Here is a 17,078-nt window from a genome sequence, read left to right as displayed (position 1 = left end):
GTCAATTGTCCTTATTACCACTTCGAATGGCCATAAGTTTGATTGAAACTTTGCACACATATCAAGGCTCGATGGGAGATGCATTAGTGTGATGGTGTGGTGACATAAGGTCAACGGCCATAAGGTCAATTGGCCTTATTACCGCTTTGAATGGCCATAAGTTTGATTGAAATTTTGCACGCGTATCAAGGGTCGATGAAAATGCAGTAATGTGATGGTGTGGTGACATAAGGTCAACGGCCATAAGGTCAATTGGCCTTATTACCACTTTGAATGTCCACAAGTTTGATTGAAACTTTGCACACGTATCAAGGCTCGATGACAATGCAATAATGTGAAGGTGGGGTGACATAAGGTAAACGCAGATAAGGTCAATTGAATTTATGACCACCCCAAATGGCCATAGATTTGAAACCTTGCACATAATGCGAAAAACGCATTCCTTTATTAATGATAGAAGTGGATGCATGGCACATCTACGAAAGAGCATACTGGAGCCCTTTTTAACACGCTTTTATTAGCTTGGCCTGTATCTATGTAACGGAATTTTTGAGCTTAATTTTCACCGGTTTCTAGAAGTCTGATTAATTTGAAACTTTGCATACGGTTCAAGGATCGATGACAATGCATTGTTGTCATGGTGTTGTGACATAAGGTCAACGCCCATAAGTTCAATTGGCCGTATTACCACTTTGAATGGCCATAAGTTTGATTGTAACTTTGCGCACGTGTCAGGGCTCGATGACAATGCAATAATGTGATGGTGGTTTGACATAAGGTTAGCGGACATACGGTCAATTGAACTTATGACCACCCCAAATGGCCATAGATTTGACACACACGGCCGTAAGGTCAATTGGCCTTATTACCACTTTGAATGGCCATAAGTTTGATTGAAACTTTGCACACGTATCAAGGCTCGATGACAATGCAATAATGTGAAGGTGGGGTGACATAAGGTAAACGCAGATAAGGTCAATTGAATTTATGACCACCCCAAATGGCCATAGATTTGAAACCTTGCACATAATGCGAAAAACGCATTCCTTTATTAATGATAGAAGTGGATGCATGGCACATCTACGAAAGAGCATACTGGAGCCCTTTTTAACACGCTTTTATTAGCTTGGCCTGTATCTATGTAACGGAATTTTTGAGCTTAGTTTCCACCGGTTTCTAGAAGTCTGATTAATTTGAAACTTTGCATACGGTTCAAGGATCGATGAAAATGCATTGTTGTCATGGTGTTGTGACACAAGGTCAACGCCCATAAGGTCAATTGGCCGTATTACCACTTTGAATGGCCATAAGTCTGATTGTAACTTTGCGCACGTGTCAGGGCTCGATGACAATGCAACAATGTGATGGTGGGTTGGCATAAGGTTAACGGACATACGGTCAATTGAACTGTGTAAACAGCCAACAATTTAATCCCAAATATTTAAATCAGTCCAATATGCTAACCTGCTACGAAAATAGTCTAAATGTTCATCAACACATAAATATGCATTTGAGAATTAATGCTGACACAGCCATTAAAGCAGGTGTGTACAACATATAACCAAACCAATTTGAATTCCAGCAAATTTGTATTCCAGCAAATTTGCAAGGTTTGCATTTCCCATAGAAGTCGCAGCTCAACACAGATGTGTAGGTACATATTTTGTATCGAGTTGTATGTAGGTATATAAGTATGTATTCTTAAGGTAGATATGGATGTAAGTATGTATGCTTAAATGTAAATTGGTATGTAAGAATATGTTTAGAATAATTTAATATAAATTAGCTGAAATATTTGAATAAAGACACATTCATAAATTCGAAATTCATTCATCAACGTCACAGTTCTTTTTATTACATTTGAACCTTTTATATGACGATCCTGCCAGGAGATGTAGCGTTAGTAAAAAACGAAACTGGTCATAAATTTGATAGTAGATATAAAAGGCCCTTTAGAGTAGTAAATATCGATGAAAACAACAATTTTACATTAATTCCTTATAAGGAAGAAGAAATCAAAGACTATAATAATTTTACTCCAATACCCTATAAAGAAGAAAATACTAATAATAAATATAATGATACTTTAATCCCATCTAGAATAGGAAACGAGGATAAGCAAAAATTTCTCAGTAACATAGAGAATAGCAATATCATAAATAATAGGAAAATAAAAATACACAAAAATAGACTTAAATTAGTAGAACAAGAAAATGTTCAACCTACAAACATTAAAATACAAAAGTAGAATTAATTTATAAAAAATAGAATGCTCATGCATTCTCCAAATGCATAAGCATTCTAAAAAAAGGGAGATGTAGTGTAAACAGCCAACAATTTAATCCCAAATATTTAAATCAGTCTAATATGCGAACTTGCTACAAAAATAGTCTAAATGTTCATCAACACATAAATATGCATTTGAGAATTAATGCTGACACAGCCATTAAAGCAGGTGTGTACAACATATAACCAAACAAATTTGAATTCCAGCAAATTTGCATTCCAGCAAATTCCAGCAAGGTTTGCATTTCCCATAGAAGTCACTGCTCAACACAGATGTGTATGTACATATTTTGTGTCGAGTTGTATGTAGGTATGTAAGTATGTATTATTAAGGTAGATATGCATGTAAGTATGTATGCTTAAATGTAAATAGGCATGTAAGAATATGTTTAGAATAATTTAATATAAATAAGCTGAAATATTTGAATAAAGACACATTCATAAATTCGAAATTCATTCATCAACGTCACAGTTCTTTTTATTACATTTGAACCTTTTATACTTATGACCACCCCAAATGGCCATATATTTGACACACATGGCCATAAGGTCAATTGGCCTTATTGCCACTTTGAATGGCCATAAGTTTGATTGAAACTTTGCGCACGTATCAACGGTCGATGACAATGCATTAATGTGATGGTGTGGTAACATAAGGTCAACGGCCATAAGGTCAATTGGCCTTATTACCACTTTGAATGTCCATAAGTTTGATTGAAACTTTGCACACGTATCAAGGCTCGATGACAATGAAATAATGTGATGTTGGGTTGACATAAGGTTATCGGACATAAGGTCAATTGAACTTATGACCACCCCAAATGGCCATAGATTTGAAACCTTGCACATAATGCGAAAAACGCATTCCTTTATTATTGATAGAAGTGGATGCATGGCACATCTACGAAAGAGCATACTGGAGCCTTTTTTAACACGCTTTTATTAGCTTGGCCTGTATCTATGTAACGGAATCTTTGAGCTTAATTTTCAACGGTTTCTAGAAGTCTGATTAATTTGAAACTTTGCATACGTATCAAGGATCGATGACAATGCATTGGTGTGATGGTATTGTGACATAAGTTCGACGGCCATAAGGTCAATTGGCCTTATTACCACTTTGAATGGCCATAAGTTTGATTGTAACTTTGTGCACGTGTCAGGGCTCGATGACTATGCATTATTGTGATGGTTTGGTGACATAAGTTCAACGGCCATAAGGTCAATTAGCCTCTATATACAAATTTGAATGGCTATAAGTTTGATTGAAACTTTGCAAATATATCAAGGCTCGATGACAATGTATTAATGTGATGGTGTGGTGACATAAGGTCAACGGCCATAAGGTCAATTGGCCTTGTTATCACTTTGAATGGCCATAAGTTTGATTGAAACTTTGCACACATATCAAGGCTCGATGACAATGCATTAATGTGATGGTGTGGTGACATAAGGTCAACGGGTATAAGGTCAATTGGCCTTATTACCACTTTGAATGGCCATAAGTTTGATTGAAACTTTGCACACGTATCAAGGCTCGATGACAATGCAATAATGTTATGGTGGGTTGACATAAGGTTAGCAGACATACGGTCAATTGAACTTATGACCACCCCAAATGGCCGTAGATTTGAAACCTTGCACGTAATGCGAAAAACGGATTCCTTTATTAATGATAGAAGTGGATGCATGGCACATCTACGAAAGAGCATACTGGAGCCCTTTTTAACATGCTTTTATTAGCTTGGACAGTATGTAGCGGAATTTCTGAGCTTAATTTTCACCGGTTTCTAGAAGTCTGATTAATTTGAAACTTTGCATACGTATCATGGACCGATGACAATGCATTAATGTGATGGTGTGGTGACATAAGGTCAACGGCCATAAGGTAAATTGGCCTTATTACCGCTTTGAATGGCCATAGGTTTGATCTGCCGACCCTTGTCAATTTCGGCGAAAGACGGCGTCCAGCCTATCTGCGTCTTGGCCCATTTCGGTGCGGTGGGGTTGGATTCATCCATGGATCGTGGCGTTTCGAGGTTTCATCACTCTCCACTAAAACTTTGACTAAAAAATTAAAAATAAATAATAGTTTAAAAAAACTAAAAAAACACGCTTTTATAGCAAACCGAACTAAAAAATAGAAAATAAATTTCAATTAAAAAGAGTTTATATAACAGTAGTAGAAGGTTAAACAATCGTTTATAGTTAATCCCCTCAAAATAAAATTATAATAAAATTTAAGTTATTAACAGAATAATTTAATTCAGAGTAAAAAGCGTGGGGTGCATTTGACTACATTTCATACCTTTCCTCTGAGGTAGTTGCCAATATAGTGATTGTAACATTCAATATCAAGCACCCCACGCTTTTAACTGTGAATTAAATTATTCTTTTAATAACTTAAATTGTATTATAATTTTATTTTGAGGTGATTAACTATAAACGATTGTTTAACCTTCTACTACTGTTATATAAACTCTTTTTACGCATTCCTTTATTAATGATAAAAGTGGATGCATGGCACATCTACGAAGGAGCATACTGGAGCCCTTTTTAACATGCTTTTATTAGCTTGGCCAGTATGTAGCGGAATTTTTGAGCTTAATTTTCACCGGTTTCTAGAAGTCTGATTAATTTGAAACTTTGCATACGTATCAAGGACCGATGACAATGCATTAATATGATGGTGTGTTGACATAAGGTCAACGGCCACAAGGTCAATTAGCCTTATTGCCACTTTGAATGGCCATAAGTTTGATTGAAACTTTGCACACGTATCAATGGTCGATAGCAATGCATTAATGTGATGGTGTGGTAACATAAGGTCAACGGCCATAACGTCAATTGGCCTAATTACCACTTTGAATGGCCATAAGTTTGATTGAAACTTTGCAGATATATCAAGGCTCGATAACAATGCATTAATGTGATTGTGTGGTGACATAAGGTCAACGGCCATAAGGTCAATTGGCCTTGTTACCACTTTGAATGGCCATAAGTTAGATTGAAACTTTGCACACATATCACGGCTCGATGACAATGCATTAATGTCATGGTGTGGTGACATAAGGCCAACGGCCATAAGGTCAATTGGCCTTATTACCACTTTGAATGGCCATAAGTTTGATTGAAACTTTGCACACGTATCAAGGCTCGATGACAATGCAATATTGTGATGGTGGGTTGACATAAGGTTAGCGGACATACGGTCAATTGAACTTATGACCACCCCAAATGGCCGTAGATTTGAAACCTTGCACATAATGCGAAAAACGCATTCCTTTATTAATGATAGAAGTGGATGCATGGCACATCTACGAAAGAGCATACTGGAGCCCTTTTTAACATGCTTTTATTAGCTTGGCCTGTATCTATGTAACGGAATCTTTGAGCTTAATTTTCGCCGGTTTCTAGAAGTCTTATTAATTTGAAACTTTGCATACGTATCAAGGATCGATCGCAATGCATTGTTGTGATGGTGTGGTGATATAAGGTCGACGGCCATAAGGTCAATTGGCCTTATTACCACTTTGAATGGCCATAAGTTTGATTGAAACTTTGCACACGTATCAAGGCTCGAAGACAATATAATAATGTGATGGTGGGTTGACATAAGGTTAGCGGACATACGGTCAATTGAACTTATGACCACCCCAAATGGCCGTAGATTTGAAACCTTGCACATAATGCGAAAAACGCATTCCTTTATTAATGATAGAAGTGGATGCATGGCACATCTACGAAAGAGCATACTGGAGCCCTTATTAACATGCTTTTATTAGCTTGGCCTGTATCTATGTAACGGAATCATTGAGCTTAATTTTCACCGGTTTCTAGAAGTCTGATTAATTTGAAACTTTGCATACGTATCAAGGGTCGATGAAAATGCAGTAATGTGATGGTGTGGTGACATAAGTTCAACGGCCATAAGGTCAATTGTCCTTATTACCACTTTGAATGGCCATATGTTTGATTGAAACTTTGCACACATATCAACGCTCGATGACAATGCATTAGTGAGATGGTGTGGTGACATAAGGTCAACGGCCATAAGGTCAATTGGCCTTATTACCACTTTGAATGGCCATAAGTTTGATTGAAACTTTGCACACATATCAAGGCTCGATGACAATGCATTAGTGAGATGGTGTGGTGACATAAGGCCAACGGCCATAAGGTCAATTGGCCTTATTACCACTTTGAATGGCCATAAGTTTGATTGAAACTTTGCACACGTATCAAGGGTCGATGAATATGCAGTAATGTGATGGTGTGGTGACATAAGGTCAACGGCCATACGGTCAATTGTCCTTATTACCACTTTGAATGGCCATATGTTTGATTGAAACTTTGCACACATATCAAGACTCGATGACAATGCATTAGTGAGATAGTGTGGTGACATAAGGCCAACGGCCATAAGGTCAATTGGCCTTATTACCACTTTGAATGGCCATAAGTTTGATTGAAACTTTGCACACGTATCAAGGCTCGATGACAATGCAATAATGTGATGGTGGGTTGACATAAGGTTAGCGGACATACGGTCAATTGAACTTATGACCACCCCAAATGGCCGTAGATTTGAAACCTTGCACATAATGCGAAAAACGCATTCCTTTATTAATGATAGAAGTGGATGCATGGCACATCTACGAAAGAGCATACTGGAGCCCCTTTTAACATGCTTTTATTGGCTTGGCCTGTATCTATGTAACGGAATCTTTGAGCTTAATTTTCACCGGTTTCTAGAAGTCTGATTAATTTCAAACTTTGCATACGTATCAAGGATCGATGGCAATGCATTGATGTGATGGTGTGGTGACATAAGGTCGACGGCCATAAGGTCAATTGGCTTTATTACAACTTTGAATGGCCATAAGTTTGATTGAAACTTTGCACACGTATCAAGGGTCCATGAAAATGCAGTAATGTGATGGTGTGGTGACATAAGGTCAACGGCCATAAGGTCAATTGGCCTTATTACCGCTTTGGATGGCCCTAAGTTTGATTGAAACTTTGCACACGTAGCAAGCCTCGATGACAATGCAATAATGTGATGGTGGGGTGACATAAGGTAAACGGAGATAAGGTTAATTGAATTTACGACCACCCCAAATGGCCATAGATTTGAAACCTTGCACATAATCCGAAAAACGCATTCCTTTATTAATGATAGAAGTGGATGCATGGCACATCTACGAAAGAGCATACTGGAGCCCTTTTTAACACGCTTTTATTAGATTGGCCTGTATCTATGTAACGGAATCTTTGAGCTTAATTTTCACCGGTTTCTAGAAGTCTGATTAATTTGAAACTTTGCATACGTATCAAGGATCGATGACAATGCATTAATGTGATGTTGTTGTGACATAAGGTCGACGGCCATAAGGTCAATTGGCCTTATTACCACATTGAATGGCCATAAGTTTGATTGTAACTTTGCGCGCGTGTTAAGGCTCGATGAAAATGCATTAATATGATGGTGTGGTGACATTAGGTCAACGACCATAAGGTCAATTGGCCTTATTACCACTTTGAATGGCCATAAGTTTGATTGAAACTTTGCACACATATCAAAGAACGATGACAATGCATTAATGTGATGGTGTGGTAACATAAGGTCAACGGCCATAAGGTCAATTGGCCTTATTACCACTTTGAATGGCCATAAGTTTGATTGAAACTTTGCACACGTATCAAGGCTCGATGGAAATGCAATAATGTGATGGTGGGTTGACATAAGGTTAACGGACATACGGTCAGTTGAACTTATGACCACCCCAAATGGCCATAGATTTGAAACCTTGCACATAATGCGAAAAACTCATTCCTTTATTAATGATAGAAGTGGATGCATGGCACATCTACGAAAGAGCATAGTGGAGACCTTTTTTAACTCGCTTTTATTAGCTTGGCCTGTACGTAGCGGAATTTTTGAGCGTATCTTTCGCCGGTTTCTAGAAGTCTGATTAATTTGAAACTTTGCATGCGTATCAAAGACTCATGACAATGCATTAATATGATGGTGTGTTGACATAAGGTCAATGGCCATAAGGTCAATTGGCCTTATTACCACTTTGAATGGCCATAAGTTTGATTGAAACTTGCACACATATCAAGGCTCTATGACATTGCATTAATATGATGGTGTGTTGACATAAGGTCAAAGGCCATAAGGTCAATTGGCCTTATTACCACTTTGAATGGCCATAAGTTTGATTGAAACTTTGCACACATATCAAGGCTCGATGACAAGGCATTAATATGATGGTGTGTTGATATAAGGTCAACGGCCATAAGGTCAATTGGCCTTATTACCGCTTTGAACGGCCATAGGTTTGATCTGCCGACCCTTGGCAATTTCGGCGAAAGACGGCGGCCAGCCTCTCTGCGTCTTGCCCCTTTTCGGTGCCGTGGGGTTGGATTCATCCATGGACCGTGGCGTTTCGAGGTTTCGTCACTCTCGACTAAAACTTTGACTAAAAAATTAAAAATAAATAATAGTTAAAAAAAAATAAAAAAACATGCTTTGATAGCAAACCAAACTAAAAAATGGAAAATAAACTTCAATTAAAAAGAGTTTATATAACAGTAGTAGAAGGTTAAACAATCGTTTATAGTTAATCCCCTCAAAATAAAATTATAATAAAATTTAAGTTATTAACAGAATAATTTAATTCAGATTAAAAAGCGTGGGGTGCATTTGACTACATTTCATACCTTTGCTCTGAGATAGTTGCCAATATAATGATTGTAACATTTAATATCAAGCACACCACGCTTTTAACTGTGAATTAAATCATTCTTTTAATAACTTAAATTGTATTATAATTTTATTTTGAGGTGATTAACTATAAACGATTGTTTAACCTTCTACTACTGTTATATAAACTCTTTTTACGCATTCCTTTATTAATGATAAAAGTGGATGCATGGCACATCTACGAAGGAGCATACTGGAGCCCTTTTTAACATGCTTTTATTAGCTTGGCCAGTATGTAGCGGAATTTTTGAGCTTAATTTTCACCGGTTTCTAGAAGTCTGATTAATTTGAAACTTTGCATACGTATCAAGGACTGATGACAATGCATTAATGTGATGGTGTGGTGACATAAGGTCAACGGCCATAAGGTAAATTGGCCTTATTACTACTTTGAATGGCCATAAGTTTGATTGAAACTTTGCACACATATCAAGGAACGATGACAATGCATTAATGTGATGGTGTGATAACATAAGGTCAACGGCCATAAGGTCAATTGGCCTTATTACCACTTTGAATTGCCATAAGTTTGATTGAAACTTTGCACACGTATCAAGGCTCGATGACAATGCAATAATGTGATGGTGGGTTGACATAAGGTTAACGGACATACGGTCAGTCGAACTTATGACCACCCCAAATGGCCATAGATTTGAAACCTTGCACATAATGCGTAAAACGCATTCCTTTATTAATGATAGACGTGGATGCATGGCACATCTACGAAAGAGCATAGTGGAGCTCTTTTTTAACACGCTTTTATTAGCTTGACCTGTATGTAACGGAATTTTTGAGCTTAATTTTCACCGGTTTCTAGAAGTCTGATTAATTTGAAACTTTGCATGCGTATCAAGGACCGATGAAAATGCATTACTGTGATGGTGGGGTCACATAAGGTCAACGGCCATAAGGTCAATTGGCCTTATTACCACTTTGAATGGCCATAAGTTTGATTGAAACTTTGCACAAGTATTAAGGCTCGATGACAATGCAACAATGTGATGGTGGGTTGACATAAGGTTAACGGACATAAGGTCAATTGAACTTATGACCACCCCAAATGGCCATAGATTTGAAACCTTGCACAAAATGCGAAAAACGCATTCCTTTATCAATGATAGAAGTGGATGCATGGCACATCTACGAAAGAGCATACTGGAGCCCTTTTTAACATGCTTTTATTAGCTTGGCCTGTATGCAGCGGAATTTTTGAGCTTAATTTTCAACGGTTTCTAGAAGTCTGATTAATTTGAAACTTTGCACACATATCAAGGCTCGATGACAATGCATTAATATGATGGTGTGTTGACATAAGGTCAACGGCCATAAGGTCAATTGACCTTATTACCACTTTGAATGGCCATAAGTTTGATTGAAACTTTGCACACGTATCAAGGGTCGATGACAATGCATCAATGTGATGGTGTGGCGACATAAGGTCAACGGCCATAAGATCAATTGGCCTTATTACCACTTTGAATGCCCATAAGTTTGATTGAAACTTTGCACACGTATCAAGGCTCGATGACAATGCAATAATGTGATGGTGGGTTGACATAAGGTTAACGGACATAAGGTCAATTAAACTTATGACCACCCCAAATGGCCATAGATTTGAAACCTTGCGCATAATGCGAAAAACGCATTCGGTTATAAATGATAGAAGTGGATGCATGGCACGTCTCCGAAAGAGCATACTGGAGCCCTTTTTAACATGCTTTTATTAGCTTGGCCTGTATGTAGCGGAATATTTGAGCTTAATTTTCACCGGTTTCTAGAAGCCTGATTAATTTGAAACTTTGCATACGTATCAAGGACCGATGACAATGCATTAATGTGATGGTGTGGTGACATAAGGTCGACGGCCATAAGGTCAATTGGCCTTATTACCACTTTGAATGGCCATAAGTTTGATTGAAACTTTGCACACGTATCAAGGCTCGAAGACAATATAATAATGTGATGGTGGGTTGACATAAGGTTAGCGGACATACGGTCAATTGAACTTATGACCACCCCAAATGGCCGTAGATTTGAAACCTTGCACATAATGCGAAAAACGCATTCCTTTATTAATGATAGAAGTGGATGCATGGCACATCTACGAAAGAGCATACTGGAGCCCTTATTAACATGCTTTTATTAGCTTGGCCTGTATCTATGTAACGGAATCATTGAGCTTAATTTTCACCGGTTTCTAGAAGTCTGATTAATTTGAAACTTTGCATACGTATCAAGGGTCGATGAAAATGCAGTAATGTGATGGTGTGGTGACATAAGGTCGACGGCCATAAGGTCAATTGGCCTTATTACCACTTTGAGTGGCCATAAGTTTGATTGAAACTTTGCACACGTATCAAGGCTCGATGACAATGCAATAATGTGATGGTGGGTTGGCATAAGGTTAACGGACGTACGGTCAATTGAACTTATGTAGTGTAAACAGCCAACAATTTAATCCCAAATATTTAAATCAGTCTAATATGCTAACCTGCTACAAAAATAGTCTAAATGTTCATCAACACATAAATATGCATTTGAGAATTAATGCTGACACAGCCATTAAAGCAGGTGTGTACAACATATAACCAAACCAATTTGAATTCCAGCAAATTTGCACTCCAGCAAATTCCAGTTGTATGTAGGTATGTAAGTATGTATTCTTAAGGTCAACGGCCATAAGGTAAATTGGCCTTATTACCACTTTGAATGGCCATATCTTTGATTGAAACCGTGCACACATATCAAGGCGCGATGACAATGCATTAATGTGATGGTGTGGTGACATAAGGTCAACGGCCATAAGGTTAATTGCCCTTATTACCACTTTGAATGGCAATAAGTATGATTGAAACTTTGCACACATATCAAGGCTCGATGACAATGCATTAATGTGATGGTGTGGTGACATAAGGTCAACGGTTATAAGATCAATTGTCCTTATTACCACTATGAATGGCCATAAGTTTGATTGAAACTTTGCACACGTATCAAGGGTCGATGAAAATGCATTAATGTGATGGTGTGGTGACATAAGGTCGACGGCCATAAGGTCAATTGGCCTTATTACCACTTTGAATGGCCATAAGTTTGATTGAAACTTTGCACACGTATCAAGGCTCGATGACAATGCAATATGGTGATGGTGGGGTGGCATAAGATTAACGGACATAAGGTCAATTGAACTTATGGCCGCTCCAAATGGCCATAGATTTGAAACCTTGCACATAATGCGAAAAACGCATTCCTTTATTAATGATAGAAGTCGATGCATGGCACATATACGAAAGAGCATACTGGAGCCCTTTTTAACACGCTTTTATTAGCTTGGCCTATGAACAAATGCGTGGTGGCAACGGCGCGCACCCACGTATTTGTTAAAGATTAGTTAAGGCGAAAAAAGGGGAAGAAAATAAAAACACCAAAAAGATTTCGTATTAATAAAAAAAGGAATTCACAGTGTTTTCTTTATTCAATGTATGTAAATACAACAAGTGTTAAGGAAGATTTTAACAGATGTTGTGAAAATGAAAATATTAAATATATTTTCGGAAATTATTAAATATATTTTATGAAATTGACAACTTACGTGTACGGGGGATTACGTGTACCTTTGCTGGCTGCTGGATTCAAAGAGGACGAGACTCTTTGCTACATGAGCCGATGAACCCACGATACAGCTCCTTCGTTGGGTTTCCCGGCAACAAAGTTGCTGTACCGCGGGCTCACAGCGGTAAAATCTTAAGATACATACGTACTACCACTCACACATGCCTGTGTGTATAGTGATCACAAGAATATGTGGGTGGTAGTAACGAAGGAAAATAAACAAAGAAAGTTATGTTACGAGGGGGGGAGATATATTTAGGCCTGTGGCCTAAACATACCGGCCCCCTTGCCGTAAGCAAGAAAGGAAAAAAACTGAAAAGAAAAAAAAGGAATGACACGTGATCGCGCGTCCAGTAAGGCGTTATGTCGATGTGCAGATGCGGACTGCAAGCACTGCACATCGCACGATGGACTTCGTGTATCGTTGTCCTGTGAAGAAAAAGAAAAGAAGTTATTAAAAATACGTACGTGGTTTTAAATTCCGTGCAGTAATTACTTAGTTTTTATGAAACGCTTCTATTTTTGGCAGGCCCCTGAGACTACCAGCCCGAATACGGTCGGTTGGGTCAGGAGACCGCCAACTGTTCTTGCTAGCGTTTCGCTCACAATCAGTTCGGCGTATAGATCAGCGCCGAGTGTAAGACGAACTGGCGATGAGCGGTAGAACTGCGGATCTGCAAGCTGCATAAATTCAAATGGAACGGCAACCTTTGGATCCACATTGGATGGCGGACTCAACCGATAGTGGCCGTTGACCACGGCGGCTTGGGTAGTGACATGAGTCGTTGACCCGAACTTGCCGCGCAGAATAAGTGTGCATTGCCCTGGTCCTTGGCGCTCTAACTGCAAATCGCGTACCAGCTCTGCATCGACGATGGTGCTGGCGGCGCAGGGATCAATGATCGCACGAACCAAGTGTAGGTGCCCACGCGATTCGACGCGTACGATGGCCGTCGGCGCAATGGGCACGAAAGACCGCATGATGGGCGCTGGCGTGGCTGGGAGCAGCCGGCCAGTTCGGAAGCCTTCCGGTGTACCACGCGATAGTGCTTGCATATTTTGGGCGTCAGAATGGTATGGCGTCGATTTATATCGCCGCTGCTGTCTTCCGCGTTTGGATGACTTGGTCGGGCCTCCTTGGAGTCCAATGTCGCGGTGCCGCCAGTTGTCTCGTTCGTTTCGACGTTTGTTTGCTTTCGCCGCGCTTTTTTCATGCTGTAACAACGGCCGGAAACTGCGCATCCCATGATTTACCGTTGACGGTCTTGTCTCCGTTTTTGCTCGCTCTTCCTCCATTTCCGCTCTCTCTTCCTCCATTTCCTCTTCCTCCACCTGCTGAGCCCAGGATTTAGCCGGCCCCGAGAGGTTGATCGACAACGCATCGTCGGACGTGTTGTCTTCGCCGTTTGTGGTTGTCTCGTCGCTTACCGGTCGGCGCTCACATAAATGAAGCGTGGTGTGGTGCTTCTCTTGGCACCTCTTGCAGCGATACTTGCTGTTACATTTGTCCACGCGGTGAAAGGGCGACAGACAGTTTGGACAGTACTTATGCAGAAGTACTGCCCGCAACCTCTCTTCTGGGGATTTTTTACGGTATTCGGCACAGATCCTAAGGCTATGATCCCTGCCGCAGAGCTGGCAAGCAACGTCGAAACGCTTTGCGCCTCCCTCTGACTTGGCCAATAACGTTTGGTAGCGGGTCATGATCTGAAAGAATATTGGTATCATTGATCATGCCCAAATTGAGGAAGGAATGTTGTTTGGGTGGCGTAAACAAAAAGGTATCTCTAATATATTTTCGCAAGAGGAAAAAAAAAAACATTTTATTGAAATAAAATTTAATTGAAATAAAAAATTAAAGGCCATAAGTGAATACTTATGCGCGCAAAGAAACGAAGAAAAAACGGATTTAGCACGCATCCATGCGATGTGGCTGGTGCTTTAGTCATTCCCCGTCATTTGACTAGTCATTTTACGGTCATAGGTTATATTCCTAGTCAAAAATTTGTAGGGATTTTATAATTTATTTTATGTCGGTAGATGTCACCGAAGTAGTCCTAAAGATTTATTTTTGATTTGTGGTGAACTTTGTTTTCACAACAAGTGGCCTGCCACCATACGGAACGGTTCGAAACCTGGCTGAAAAGGTATTACAGAGTTGCACTTCCACCATTCAACATTATTTTTGACGTGTATTGTCGATAATGTTGAGATCCGTGGAATTAAGTATTTTAAATCTCGACCAAATGAATGATTGGCCGAGATATGTAATACGCGACATGTGTGGCGTGTTGTGCTCGATATGTCGTGCGGCATGCAATGCCTGACGTGTAGTGCGTGACGTGGAGTGCGGCGTGTAGTGCATGACGTGCAGTGAATGACGTGTAGTGCATGACGTGTAGTGCGCAAGATGCTTGCGCATGAGGCCTAACGTTTGTATTACAATAATCATTGACAGTCGGACATTAAATGTAGAGATTTTGACATCTGCTACGTTTTTCCATTTCCTGAATGAAAAAAAAATGTCATTCATATAAAACACGCGGTGAGTAAAGATGATAAACTGCGTAATCTTACTTTTTATTGACTAATTTTATATTTTTATTTTCAGGTTTTCATTCCATGGTAACGCTGGGAAGCGAAATTTTACGCGATTTCTTTATGTGGTCAATTGTATGCAAACGGACAACCTGGAGCCCAAAAAATTGGTTTATTGATGTTTAATGAATTGCGCTACATCGCAATCAGAGACGGCAATTACGGCAGTTAATACGCCTGTGTAGGACTGCGAAGACTCCAATCCCATTCTACGTGCTTTGGCTGTACGTACGATGGGATGTATACGCATCAGTAAGACAACCGAATATTTACGCGAGCCACCACGAAGGTGCTTGAAGGATGAGGATACCTAGGTACGTAAAACAGCCGCGGTTTTTGTTGCTAAGCCTTATGACATCTTATCATCAATGGTCGAAGATCAAGAACTTTTAGATTAATCAAAAGATTCACTCTCCGATTCGAATCCCATGGTGGTGGCCAATGCTGTTGCTGCACTGGGTGAAACCATCGAAGCCAGTCAGTCGGGTCAACCCCTTGTTGAAATGAACGCAGTTACTATTAACAAATTGCTTACTGCGCTTAACGAATGCACCGAATAGGGACAAGTATTCATTCTTGATTCATTGGCTAATTATAGTCCTAAAGATGAGCGCGAAGCTCAATTGATTTGATTTTTTTTTGACACCACGTTTAGCACACGCTAATGCAGCAGTTGTGTTGAGCGCTGGTAAAGTGCTCATGAAATTAGAAATTATTAGAAATGCTTTCAAGTGATAGCGATTTCGGTGCCACACTCACTAAGAAGTTGGCGCCAACATTCGTGACACTACCCTCCTCAGAGCCCGAGGTTCAATATGTGGCACTGCGTAACATAAATTTAATTGTGCAAAAGCGCCCAGACATTCTTAAGCATGAGATAAAAGCGTTCTTTGTTAAGTATAATGATCCAATTAATGTAAAATTAGAAAAGCGTGACATTATGATACGTTTGGCCAATCAAACCGACATTGCACAAGTTTTTAGTGAATTAAAGAATATGCCACTGAGGTGGATGTAGATTTTGTGCGCAAGGCTGTACGCGCCATTGGGCGTTGTGCTATAAAGGTTGAACCATCAGCCGAACGCTGCGTTTCTACACTTCTCGATTTGATTCAAACCAAAGTAAATTATGTTGTTCAAGAGGCAACTGTTGTAATTAAAGACATTTTCCGCCAGTACCCGAATAAATTTGAAAGCATTATTAGCACACTGTGAGAATCTTGATACACTCGATGAGCCTGAGGCACGTGCCTCCATGGTTTGGATTATGGGGGAATAGGCTGGGCGTATTGATAATGCTGATGAATTACTCGATAACTTTTTGGAAGGCTTCCAAGATAAAAACACTCAAGTGCGATTGCAATTGTTGACCGCTGCGGTTTAATTATTCTTAAAACGCCCATCTGGCGCGCAAGAGCTCGTGCAACCTGTACTTTCTTTAGCTACGCAAGATTCAGATAATCCTGATTTGCGTGATCGTGGTTTTATCTATTGGCGATTGTTGTCCACTGACCCCGCTGCGGCCGGCGGGCAGCTCGTAAAGGACGCGAAACGCTTAAGTCATTCGAAGTACCACAGAACAAATTTATTTGTGCTAAAGCTTATTTACTGTATGTACGAAATCTGAATAGTTGAACAATTTGTGGTGGGGTGTGTTACGTACGCATTTTTTTCTAATTAATAATGTGAATTAAGTTATGAATAAATCTACTTCAGCTGAATGCAAATACAACAAAACCGAAACTTGTGTATGATGCCATGAAATCAAATAGGACAAAGTGAAGAAATGGTTTGATTTTGCTGAGTGAAAAATAATAAC

At 39.5% G+C, this 17,078-nt stretch overlaps 1 protein-coding gene and 1 pseudogene across 1 annotated transcript in view; both read left to right on the top strand.

The window, feature by feature from the left end:
• Positions 1–17,078, top strand: part of Ca-alpha1D (Ca[2+]-channel protein alpha[[1]] subunit D) — a 6,221,746-nt gene that overhangs the window by 2,618,999 nt on the left and 3,585,669 nt on the right. The window lies entirely within an intron of this gene.
• The window catches only part of LOC137234333 (AP-1 complex subunit beta-1-like), a 96,695-nt pseudogene that overhangs the window by 79,069 nt on the left and 548 nt on the right, over positions 1–17,078 (top strand).

Source organism: Eurosta solidaginis, chromosome X, assembly GCF_040869045.1.
Source record: "Eurosta solidaginis isolate ZX-2024a chromosome X, ASM4086904v1, whole genome shotgun sequence".
Lineage (NCBI taxonomy): Eukaryota > Metazoa > Arthropoda > Insecta > Diptera > Tephritidae > Eurosta > Eurosta solidaginis.
The sequence above is the reverse complement of the archived record's forward strand: the minus strand, read 5'-3'. Positions and strand labels throughout refer to the sequence as shown.